We start from the raw sequence: 12,586 nt of genomic DNA on the forward strand, positions 1-12,586 counted from the left end.
ACTTTGTAAAGGTCTCGTAGTGGATCCCTAGCCATTCACCTCGGTAGTGTCTAAGGGTCTAGCTAACCCTGGCGACATGGGATACACGACTTGTGGGTAAAGGGTACAACCTCTGCAGAGTGTAAAACTGGTATACTAGCCGAGCTCACGGTCATGAGCAGCTCAGGACTCTCTGATGATTAAATTATGGAACCTAAACTCAATTTGTCATTTGCATCTGCATGGGATTATTATTAATTTTGTTCTATTATTATTTATTATGGTTTGGTATTTACTTACACTTAGTAACTACTAATAAAATTTTGACCAACTTATAAAAGCAATGCTCAGCTTTAACCTCTATTGTTGATCAGCCTACACACTACATGAACTCCCACCTTTGGTGAGTTCGTGCCACATTATTCCCCACAACTTGTTGAGCGATGAACATGTGTGAGCTCACCCTTTCTGTCTCACATCCCCCCACAGGAGAAGAACTGGTGGTTCAAGTGGAGCCACGTATCGAGGAGTTTGATTCGATCTAGGTGACGTCTCCCAATTGACTTTCTGGCGCCAAGGATGGATTTTAGATCCTGTTATATTTATCTTTTCTTTTGTAAGACTTCCGCTTTGTAATAAATACTCTGATTATTGTGACATTTATCTCTATACACTCTGTTATTATATATGTTGTCTTCTTGGCGCATGTATGAGATGCATCCGGCTTTGTCCCTTAAAATCCGGGTGTGACAGAAGTGGTATTAGAGGAAATGTTGACTATAGGACGAAACCTAGATAGAAATGGACAAACACTTACCTACTTAGCTTACTCTGATTCATTCCATACTTACCTTATCTTGATCCTGTCTCACCTTTTGCTATTCTACTCTGATTATTCTTACCTTTACTACTCTAAGACAAGATGGATTTCACACCTTGGAATCCTACAACTATGAACTCTTTCAGAGATAGGGAACCTAAGACGAAATTAAAATTATTTTCTCTATTAAAAATGTTAGTTGATTGTTCTGATGATCAATGCCTGATTTGCTTCTTTGATTGATTGAAATAGTATAGACGGGCATCTTAGCATGTACCACCATAAGGTAATGAATTAACTTTAGTAGGTGACACACTAATCTACTTAGTTAATAAATCCCCCGCAGTAACATTTCTTGTAATTACTCGCCTTGTCTACATTTCTTCCTTTCTTACCCTGTGTTTCTAACCTAGATGGGCTACCCCTATAGTGTTAGAAGAGAGCACTATAGATGTGATCCTTGGTATGTCATGGTTAAGAAAGGCAAAGACAGTTTATACACTGTGCTGAAGGAACCATAGAACTCACCAGTTCCAAAGGAGAAAGATTTGAAGTTGCAATTGCAGTAACTACCACCACCAGACTAGCGGCATTCTTAGTAGATGGGAAGTTTGTTGGTGACAACATCCGTGCAGTTAGGGATTTCCCGGATGTCTTTCCAGAGGAGTTACCAGGGATGCCACCAGATAGGGAAGTTGAGTTTGTCATTGATCTCTTACCTGGGACTGCTCCTATTTCTAAACGCCCCTACAGAATGTCCATAGAAAAATTAAAAGAACTTAAGAAGTAGTTAACGGAGTTACAAGAGGCTGGATACATTCGTCCGAGTTCCTCACCCTAGGGAGCACCGGTTCTATTTGTATAGAAGAAAGATGGATCACAAGGTATGTGCGTGGATTATAGGACCCTTAATGATGTCACTGTGAAGAACAAGTATTCGTTGCCCCGCGTTGAGGATTTATTTGATCAGAGGAGAGGTGCTAGGATATTCTCGAAGATTGATCTCCGATCGGGTTATCACCAAATGAAGATTAGGCCATCAGATATTCCCAAGACGGATTTCTCGACCCGATATGGTTTATATGAGTTCACGGTTATGTCATTTGGATTAACTAATGCACCAGCTTATTTTATGGATTTGAAGAATAAGGTGTTCGTGAACTAGACAGATTCGTCGTGGTTTTCATCGGCGATATTTTTATTTACTCCAAGAGTGATAGTGATCATGAGGAACATTTGAGATTGGTGCTACAGAAGCTACGAGATAATCAACTCTACGCCAAGTACAGTAAATGTGAGTTCTTGATTGACGAGGTGTCATTCCTTGGACATATCATTTCTAATGGAGGAATATCAGTGGATCCTGCTAAAGTCAAGGAGATAGTGGTGTGGAGCATACCCACTACAGTTATGGAGATTCAGAGTTTCTTGGGAGTTGCAAGATATTATCGGAGATTTATTGAAGGATTTCTTAAGATTGCTAAGCCTATGACCTCACTTTTGGAGAAAGGAAGAGAGTTTAAGTGGGACGAGAAGTGCCAAGATAGTTTTGATCAAATAAAGAAGAGATTGATGTCGCCACCAGTGTTGGTTATGCCAGATCCACAGAAGGGATTTGACATTTATTGTGATGCATGTGGCCAAGGCTTGGGATGTGTGCTCATGCAAGAAGGACATGTGATCACCTATGCGTCTCGTCAGTTGCGGAAATATGAGTTGAACTACCCCACTCATCACTTAGAACTAGCAGCCGTTGTGCATGCGCTTAAGATTTGGAGACATTATATTATGGGAACCAAGTCTCAAGTATACACGGATCATAAGAGTTTGAAGTATATATTCATTCAGAAGGATCTCAACCTTAGGCAACACCATTGGATGGAGCTTATTAAGGATTATGATTTGGAGATTCACTATCACCCGGGCAAGGCGAACTTGGTTGCAAATGCCTTGAGTCGTGAGGAACATGTTCATTCAGCTGTTGTTGCCCAGCTACCCGATGAGATTGTTGAGGATTTTAGGAGACTTAACCTGGGGATAGTTGCTCACACTAAAGGAGTTACTATTGATGTGTGAAAGGGAAATGTGCCCTTGGGCCATTTCTAAGTATTTTGGTGATTGAGTGCCAACACGAGTGGACTTAGGTTAATCTATGCTAAGTGATGGACAAAATGCAAATCAAATACAAAGGTATGAGTCTAGACTTAGTACATTGGTTTTTGTGTACTAACATGTTTGTCTAAGTGCTAGAATCAGAGAAAAATCAATTGGAACAACTTGGCTCGAAGCAGCCAAAAGTCTGCTCAGTCTGGGTACACCGGACTGTCCGGTGGTGCACCGGACAGTGTCCGGTGCGCCAGGCTGGCTCTGGCGAACTGGCCGCTCTCGGGACTTTGACGACGGCGTACGGCTATAAATCACCGGATTGTCCGGTGGTGCACCGGACTGTCCGGTGAGCAAACAGTAGGCTGGGCCAACGGTCGGCCGCGTAATCCGCGCGCGACGCGTGGCAAGAGCCAACGGTCAGAAGGGGCACCGGACTGTCCGGTGTGCACCGGACAGTGTCCAGTGCGTCAACGGCTCCAAAGCGCCAACGGTCGGCTTCGCCAAAGAAGGAAAGAAATCCGCACCGGACAGTGTCCGGTGGTGCACCGGACTGTCCGGTGCGCCAGGCGACAGAAGGCAAGAATTGCCTTCTTGAAATGCTCTCAACGGCTCCTAGCTGCCTTGGGGCTATAAAAGGGACCCCTAGGCGCATGGAGGAGAACACCAAGCATTCTCTAAGCATTTCTAAACACCAAGACTTCGATTCCGCGCATTTGATTCTTTGTGATAGCAACTAGAGCTCCATTTGAGTTGTGAACTCGCTGGGTTGTGTTGTGAGCTCTTGTTGTGACTTGTGTGCTTGTTGGTACTCTGATTTCATGTCTTGTGTGCGTTGCTCATCCCTCCCTTACTCCGTGCTTCTTTGTGAACATCAAAGTGTAAGGGCGAGAGGCTCCAAGTTGTGGAGATTCCTCGCAAGCGGGATATAGTAAAGTGAAAGCAAAACATCGTGGTATTCAAGTGGGTCTTTGGACCGCTTGAAAGGGGTTGATTGCAACCCTCGTCCGTTGGGACGCCACAACATGGAGTAGGCAAGTGTTGGCCTTGGCCGAACCACGGGATAAACCACTGTGCCATCTCTGTGTTGATCTCTTTGTGGTTATCGTGTTGTGCAAGCTCTCCTCTCTAGCCACTTGGCTTAATTGTGCTAACTCCTAATCAAGTTTTGTGGATTAAGTTTCAAGTTTTTACAGGATCACCTATTCACCCCCCTCTAGGTGCTGTCAATTGGTATCAAAGCCGTTCTCTTAAAGAAAGGGACTAATCGCCCGAAGAGATGGATCCTAAGGGCAAGGGGATGGTGGTCAACAATAAGGAGAAGGAGTCCTTCGTCAATGATCCAAAGGATGACAAGCCTACTGACTCAGGCTCGGGCCACAAAAGAAAAGACGGGAGGAAGAAGAAAACAAGGCGCATCAAGGAGATAGTCTACTACGACAGCGACGACTACGAGAAAAAGAAGACGATTAATTCAAACTTATCCTTTGATTATTCTCGTATTCCACAAAGTTCCAATGCTCATTTGCTTTCCATTCCCCTCGGCAAACCCCCACTTTGATGGAGAGGACTACGGATTTTGGAGTCACAAAATGCGTAGCCACTTGTTCTCTCTCCATCCAAGTATATGGGAGATAGTTGAAAATGGAATGCACTTTGATAGTACGGATAGTCCCATGTACATTAATGAGCAAATACACAAAAATGCACAAGCTACTACTGTTCTTCTAGCTTCATTATGCAGGGATGAATACCATAAGGTGAGCGGATTGGATAATGCCAAGCAGATTTGGGACACCCTCAAAATCTCACATGAGGGGAACGACGTCACCATGCTCACCAAGATGGAGTTGGTAGAGGGCGAACTTGGGAGATTTGCAATGATTAGGGGCGAGGAGCCAACCCAAACGTACAACCGGCTCAAGACCCTCGTCAACAAAATAAGGAGCTATGGAAGCACGCGATGGACAGACCACGACGTCGTCCGCCTAATGCTAAGGTCTTTTACTGTCCTTGATCCACATCTTGTGAACAATATTCGTGAGAATCCTAGGTACACCAAGATGACGCCCGAGGAGATACTTGGAAAGTTCGTAAGCGGGTAGATGATGATCAAGGAGGCTAGATACGTTGATGATGCGTTGAATGGCCCAATCCAAGAGCCTCAAACCATTGCTCTCAAAGCAACGAGGAGCAAGGAGGCGCTACCTAGCAAGGTGGCACAAGTTGAGGTGGCCGGGCTTAATGATGAAGAAATGGCCCTCATCATTAAGCATTTCAAGACGGCGCTAAGGGGTCGCAAGGAGCATCCAAACAAGACCAAGACGAAGGGGAAGCGCTCATGCTTCAAATGTGGTAAGATTGGTCATTTTATCGCTAACTGTCCCGATAATGATAGTGACCAGGAACAAGGGAACAAGAGTGAAAAGAAGAAGGCGTACAAGAAGGCTAAGGGCGAGGCACACCTTGGAAAGGAGTGGGACTCGGATTGCTCGTCGTCCAACTCTGACAACGAAGGACTTGCCGCCACCGCCTTCAACAAGTCGGCCCTCTTCCCCAACGAGTGTCACACCTGCCTCATGGCAAGGGAAAAAAGGGTAAGCACTCGTGATACTAGTACTTACGCTTCCTCAAGTGATGAAGAATCTAGCGATGATGAAATAGACTATTCATGTTTATTCAAGGGCCTAGATAGAACTAAGGTTGATAAGATTAATGAATTAATTGATGCCTTGAATGATAAAAATAGGTTATTAGAAAAGAAAGAGGATCTTTTGTATGAAGAACATGATAAATTTGTAGAGGCACAAAAATATCTTGCTTTAGAAGTTAAAAGGAATGAAATGCTTTCTTGTGAACTATCTACTTGCCATGAGACAATTTCTAGTTTAAAAAGTGTTAATGATGATTTGAATGCAAAACTAGAAGTAGCAATTAAATCTAACTCTTGTGTAGAACATGTTGCGATTTGCAATAGGTGTAAAGATTTTAATATTGATGCTTGTAATGAACACCTAGTTTCTATTGCAAAGTTAAATGATGAAGTGGCTAGTCTTAATGCCCAACTTAAGACTAGCAAGGATGAATTTGACAAACTAAAATTTGCAAGGGATGCCTACACGATTGGTAGACACCCCTCAATTAAGGATGGTCTTGGCTTCAAGAGGGAAGTCAAGAACTTAACAAGCCATAAGGCTTCCATCTCCGCCAAGGAGAAAGGGAAGGCCCCTATGGCTAGTAGTGCTCAAAAGAACCATGCTTTCATGTATCATGATAGGAGACATTCTAGGAATGTGTATAGAAGTTATGATGCTTTTGATTCTCATGCCATGATTGCTTCGAGTTCTTCTATTATGCATGATAGAAATTTGGCTAGGAAAAATGTTGTTCATCATATGCCAAGAAGAAATATTGTTCATGTTCCTAGGAAAGTAATGAATGAACCTTCTACAATTTATTATGCTTGCAATGCTTCCTTTGCTATTTGTAGAAATGATAAGAAGGTAATTGCTAGGAAATTAGGGGCCAAATGTAAGGGAGACAAGACTTGCATTTGGGTCCCTAAGACTATTATAACTAACCTTGTAGGACCCAACATGAGTTGGGTACCTAAGACCCAAGCCTAAATTTGCCTTGCAGGTTTATGCATCCGGGGGCTCAAGCTGGATTATCGACAGCGGATGCACAAACCACATGACGGGGGAAAAGAGGATGTTCTCTTCCTACGTCAAGAACAAGGATCCCCAAGATTCAATCATATTCGGTGATGGGAACCAAGGCAAGGTGAAAGGGTTAGGAAAAATTGCTATTTCATCTGAGCACTCTATTTCTAATGTGTTCTTAGTTGAGTCGCTTGGATATAACTTGTTGTCTGTGAGTCAACTTTGTAATATGGGATATAACTGTTTATTCACAAATGTAGATGTGTCTGTCTTTAGAAGAAGTGATGGTTCATTAGCTTTTAAGGGTGTACTAGACGACAAACTTTATTTAGTGGACTTTGCAAAAGAGGAGGCCAGTCTAGATGCATGCTTAATTGCTAAGACTAGCATGGGCTGGCTGTGGCATCGCCGCTTAGCACATGTGGGGATGAAGAACCTTCACAAGCTTCTAAAGGGAGAACACGTGATAGGTCTAACTAATGTAACTTTCAAAAAAGATAGACCTTGTGCAGCTTGTCAAGCAGGTAAACAGGTGGGAAGCTCTCATCATGCCAAAAATGTGATGACAACATCAAGACCCCTGGAGTTACTTCATATGGACCTCTTCGGACCCGTCGCCTATCTAAGTATATGAGGAAGTAAGTATGGTCTTGTTATAGTTGGTGATTTTTCCCGCTTCACTTGGGTATTCTTTTTGCAGGATAAATCTGAAACCCAAGGGACCCTCAAGCGCTTCCTAAGGAGAGCCCAAAACGAGTTTGAGCTCAAAGTGAAGAAGATAAGGAGCGACAATGGGTCCGAGTTCAAGAACCTTGAAGTGGAGGAGTATCTTGAGGAGGAAGGAATCAAGCACGAGTTCTCCGCTCCCTACACACCACAGCAAAACAGTGTGGTAGAGAGGAAGAATAGAACACTCATTGACATGGCAAGGACGATGCTTGGAGAGTTCAAGACCCCCGAGCGGTTTTGGTCGAAAGCCATGAACACGGCCTTGCCACGCCATCAACTGAGTCTACCTTCATCGCCTCCTCAAGAAGACTTCATACGAGCTTCTAACCGGTAACAAACCCAATGTGTCTTACTTTCGTGTATTTGGGAGCAAATGTTATATTCTAGTGAAGAAAGGTAGAAATTATAAGTTTGCTCCCAAGGCTGTAGAAGGGTTTTTGTTAGGTTATGACTCAAATACAAAGGCGTATAGGGTCTTCAACAAATCATCGGGTTTGGTTGAAGTCTCTAGCGACGTTGTATTTGATGAGACTAATGGCTCTCCAAGAGAGCAAGTTGTTGATCTGGATGATGTAGATGAAGAAGATGTTCTGACGGCCGCAATACGTACCATGGCGATTGGAGATGTACGGCCACAGGAACAAAAGGAGCAAGATCAACCTTCTTCCTCAACAATGGTGCATCCCCCAACTCAAGACGATGAACAGGTTCATCAAGAGGAGGCATGTGATCAAGGGGGAGCACAAGATGATCATGTAATGGAGGAAGAAGCTCAACCGGCACCTCCAACTCAAGTTCGAGCGACGATTCAAAGGAATCATCCCGTCGACCAAATTTTGGGTGATATCAGCAAGAGAGTAACTACTCGCTCTAGATTAGTTAATTTTTGTGAGCATTACTCGTTTGTCTCTTCTATTGAGCCTTTCAGGGTAGAAGAGGCCTTGCTAGATCCGGACTGGGTGTTGGACATGCAGGAAGAGCTCAACAACTTCAAGAGAAATGAAGTTTGGACACTGGTGCCTCGTCCCAAGCAAAACGTTGTGGGAACCAAGTGGGTGTTCCGCAACAAACAAGACGAGCACGGGGTGGTGACAAGGAACAAGGCACGACTTGTGGCAAAAGGTTATGCCCAAGTCACAGGTTTGGACTTTGAGGAGACTTTTGCTCCTGTGGCTAGGCTAGAGTCAATTCACATATTGTTAGCCTATGCTACTCACCATTCTTTCAGGTTCTTCCAAATGGATGTGAAGAGCGCTTTCCTCAATGGGCCAATCAAGGAGGAGGTGTACGTGGAGCAACCCCCTGGCTTCGAGGATGAACGGTACCCCGACCACGTGTGTAAGCTCTCTAAGGCGCTCTATGGACTTAAGCAAGCCCCAAGAGCATGGTATGAATGCCTTAGAGACTTTTTAATTGCTAATGCTTTTAAGGTTGGGAAAGCCAATCCAACGTTGTTCACTAAGACTTGTGATGGTGATCTTTTTGTGTGCCAAATTTATGTCGATGACATAATATTTGGTTCTACTAACCAAAAGTCTTGTGAAGAGTTTAGCAGGATGATGACTCAAAAGTTTGAGATGTCGATGATGGGCGAGTTAAGCTATTTCCTTGGGTTCCAAGTGAAGCAACTCAAGGATGGGACCTTCATCTCCCAAACAAAGTACACGCAAGACTTGATCAAGCGGTTTGGGATGAAGGACGCCAAGCCCGCAAAGACTCCAATGGGAACCGACGGACACACTGACCTCAACAAAGGAGGTAAGTCCGTTGATCAAAAGGCATACCTGTATCTGATAGGGTCTTTAATTTATTTATGTGCTAGTAGACCGGATATTATGCTCAGCGTATGCATGTGTGCTAGATTTCAATCTGATCCAAGGGAGTGTCACTTAGTGGCCGTGAAGCGAATTCTTAGATATTTAGTCGCTACGCCTTGCTTCGGGATCTGGTATCCAAAGGGGTCTACCTTTGACTTAATTGGATATTTAGACTCCGACTATGCTGGATGTAAGGTTGATAGGAAGAGTACATCGGGGACGTGCCAATTCTTAGGAAGGTCCCTGGTGTCGTGGAGTTATATAAAACAAACTTCTATTGCCCTATCCACCGCTGAGGCCGAGTATGTTGCCGCAGGACAGTGCTGCGCGCAACTACTTTAGATGAGGCAAACCCTCCGGGACTTTGGCTACAATCTGAGCAAAGTCCCACTCCTATGTGATAATGAGAGTGCTATCCGCATGGCGGATAATCCTGTTGAGCACAGCCGCACAAAGCACATTGACATCCGGCATCACTTTTTGAGAGACCACCAGCAAAAAGGAGATATCGAAGTGTTTCATGTTAGCACTGAGAACCAGCTAGCCGATATCTTTACCATGCCTCTAGATGAGTCGACCTTTTGCAGGCTGCGTAGTGAGCTAAATGTCTTAGATTCGCGGAACTTGGATTGATAGCATACATGTGTTTTATGCCTTGATCATGTTCCTTAATGCATTTTGTTGTTTATTTATGGTGCTCAAGTTGTACAAGCACTCCCCGGACCTCACAAGTCCATTTGCAAGTGATGCACATATTTAGGGGGAGATGTGCTACAACTTGACCCTTTGAGGCTAACTGTGTGCTTGAGTTTGCTTAATTTAGTCTCAAAGAAGGTTTGAAAGGGAAAAGGTGGACTTGGACCATGCAAGACTTCCACTACACTCCGATAAAAGAGTAACTGAATCCAAGTTCATCTTTGTAATCTTGTTGCCTTTTTTACTCTTAGTTGAAGATTTTGGTGAGGCAATGGGGTTAAAGGGCCAAAATTGATCCCGTTTTGGTGCTTGATGCCAAATGGGGAGAAAATGAGGCCAAAGCAAGAAATGGATCAGCTACCACTTGAGAATTTTGAAAATAGTAGAGTTAGAGTTTTTGTTTGTCAAAATACTCTTGTTTGTCCCTTATTGTCAAAACATTGGTCTCTTGTGGGGAGAAGGCTTGATTATGGGAAAAAGGGGGAGTTTTTGAATCTTTGATCAATTTCTCTTGAAATATCTCTCTTTATGCTTCAACAAGTGTGTTTGACTTAGAGATAGGAAATTGAGTTTGATTTGCAAAAACAAACCAAGTGGTGGCAAAGAATGATCCATATATGCCAAATTTGAATTTGTTTCAAATTTGTATTGATGTTGCACTTCCTTTGGTTGCTTTTTATTGTGTTGGCATAAATCACCAAAAAGGGGGAGATTGAAAGGGAAATGTGCCCTTGGGCCATTTCTAAGTATTTTGGTGATTGAGTGCCAACACGAGTGGACTTAGGTTAATCTATGCTAAGTGATGGACAAAGTGCAAATCAAATACAAAGGTATGAGTCTAGACTTAGTACATTGGTTTTTGTGTACTAACACGTTTGTATAAGTGCTAGAATCAGAGAAAAATCAATTAGAACAACTTGGCTCGAAGCAGCCAAAAGTCTGCTCAGTTTGGGTACACCGGACTGTCCGGTGGTGCACCGGACAGTGTCCGGTGCGCCAGGCTGGCTCTGGCGAACTGGCCGCTCTCGGGACTTCGACGGCGGCGTACGGCTATAAATCACCGGACTGTTCGGTGGTGCACCGGACTGTCCGGTGAGCCAACAGTAGGCTGGGCCAACGGTCGGCCACGTAATTCGCGCGCGACGCGTGGCAAGAGCCAACGGTCAGAAGGGGCACCGAACTGTCCGGTGTGCACTGGACAGTGTCCGGTGCGCCAACGGCTCCAAAGAACCAACGGTCGGCTTCACCAAAGAAGGAAAGAAATCCGCACCGGACTGTCCGGTGCGCCAGGCGACAGAAGGCAAGAATTGCCTTCTTGAAATGCTCTCAACGGCTCCTAGCTGCCTTGGGGCTATAAAAGGGACCCCTAGGCACATAGAGGAGAACACCAAGCATTCTCTAAGCATTTCTAAACACCAAGACTTCGATTCCGCGCATTTGATTCTTTGTGATAGCAACTAGAGCTCCATTTGAGTTGTGAACTCGTCGGGTTGTGTTGTGAGCTCTTGTTGTGACTTGTGTGCTTGTTGGTACTCTGATTTCGTGTCTTGTGTGCGTTGCTCATCCCTCCCTTACTCCGTGCTTCTTTGTGAACATCAAAGTGTAAGGGCGAGAGGCTCCAAGTTGTGGAGATTCCTTGCAAGCGAGATATAGTAAAGTGAAAGCAAAACACCGTGGTATTCAAGTGGGTCTTTGAACCGCTTGAAAGGGGTTCATTGCAACCCTCGTCCGTTGGGACGCCACAACGTGGAGTAGGCAAGTGTTGGACTTGGCCGAACCACGGGATAAACCACTGTGCCATCTCTGTGTTGATCTCTTTGTGGTTATCGTGTTGTGCAAGCTCTCCTCTCTAGCCACTTGGCTTAATTGTGCTAACTCCTAATCAAGTTTTGTGGATTAAGTTTCAAGTTTTTATAGGATCAACTATTCACCCCCCCTCTAGGTGCTCTCAATGTGGAACCTACTTTGGAGCAAGAGATCCGCAAAGGACAAATTGGTGATGCTAAGATACAAGAGATTAGGGATCTAATTACTGAAGGTCGAGGTCCAGAATTCACGGAAGATGAGCAAGGCACCATATGGTTCAAGGACAGGATATGTGTTCCTGATATTGAAAGCCTTCGCGAGACTATTTTAAAGGAGGCCCATGACTCGGATTATTCTATTCATCCTGGTAGTACCAAGATGTATCAGGATTTGAAGCAGAAATACTGGTGGTATGGATTGATGGGAGATGTGGCTGCACATGTGGCTATGTGCGATGTGTGTCAAAAAGTTAAGGCTGAACACCAGAGGCTAGCTAGACTACTGCACCCACTGAAGATACCCGAGTGGATGTGGGAAGAGATTTGGTATGGATTTCATTACTGTATTGCCTCGCACCTCGAAAGGATAAGGTTCTATATGGGTTATTGTGGATAGACTGACCAAAGTGGCTCATTTCATTCCGGTCAAGACTACTTATAAGGGATCTCAATTGGCTAAGTTATATATGGCTCAGATTGTGTCTCTATAGGGTGTACCAAAGAAGATCATTTTGGATAGAGGATCACAGTTTACCTCCATATTTTGGAAAAGTTTTCATGAGAATATGGATTCGAAGTTGAATTTTGGTTCGGCCTACCATCCTCAGACTCATGAACAGACTGAAAGGACTAATCAAGTATTGGAGGACATGTTGAGAGCTTGTGCCCTTCAGCATGGTTGTAGTTGGGACAAGAGTCTACCTTATGCCGAGTTCTCATATAATAGTTAACAGGCCAGTCTGAAGATGTTACCGT

This window comes from Zea mays, chromosome 2 (assembly GCF_902167145.1).
Source record: "Zea mays cultivar B73 chromosome 2, Zm-B73-REFERENCE-NAM-5.0, whole genome shotgun sequence".
Taxonomy (NCBI): Eukaryota; Viridiplantae; Streptophyta; class Magnoliopsida; order Poales; family Poaceae; genus Zea; species Zea mays.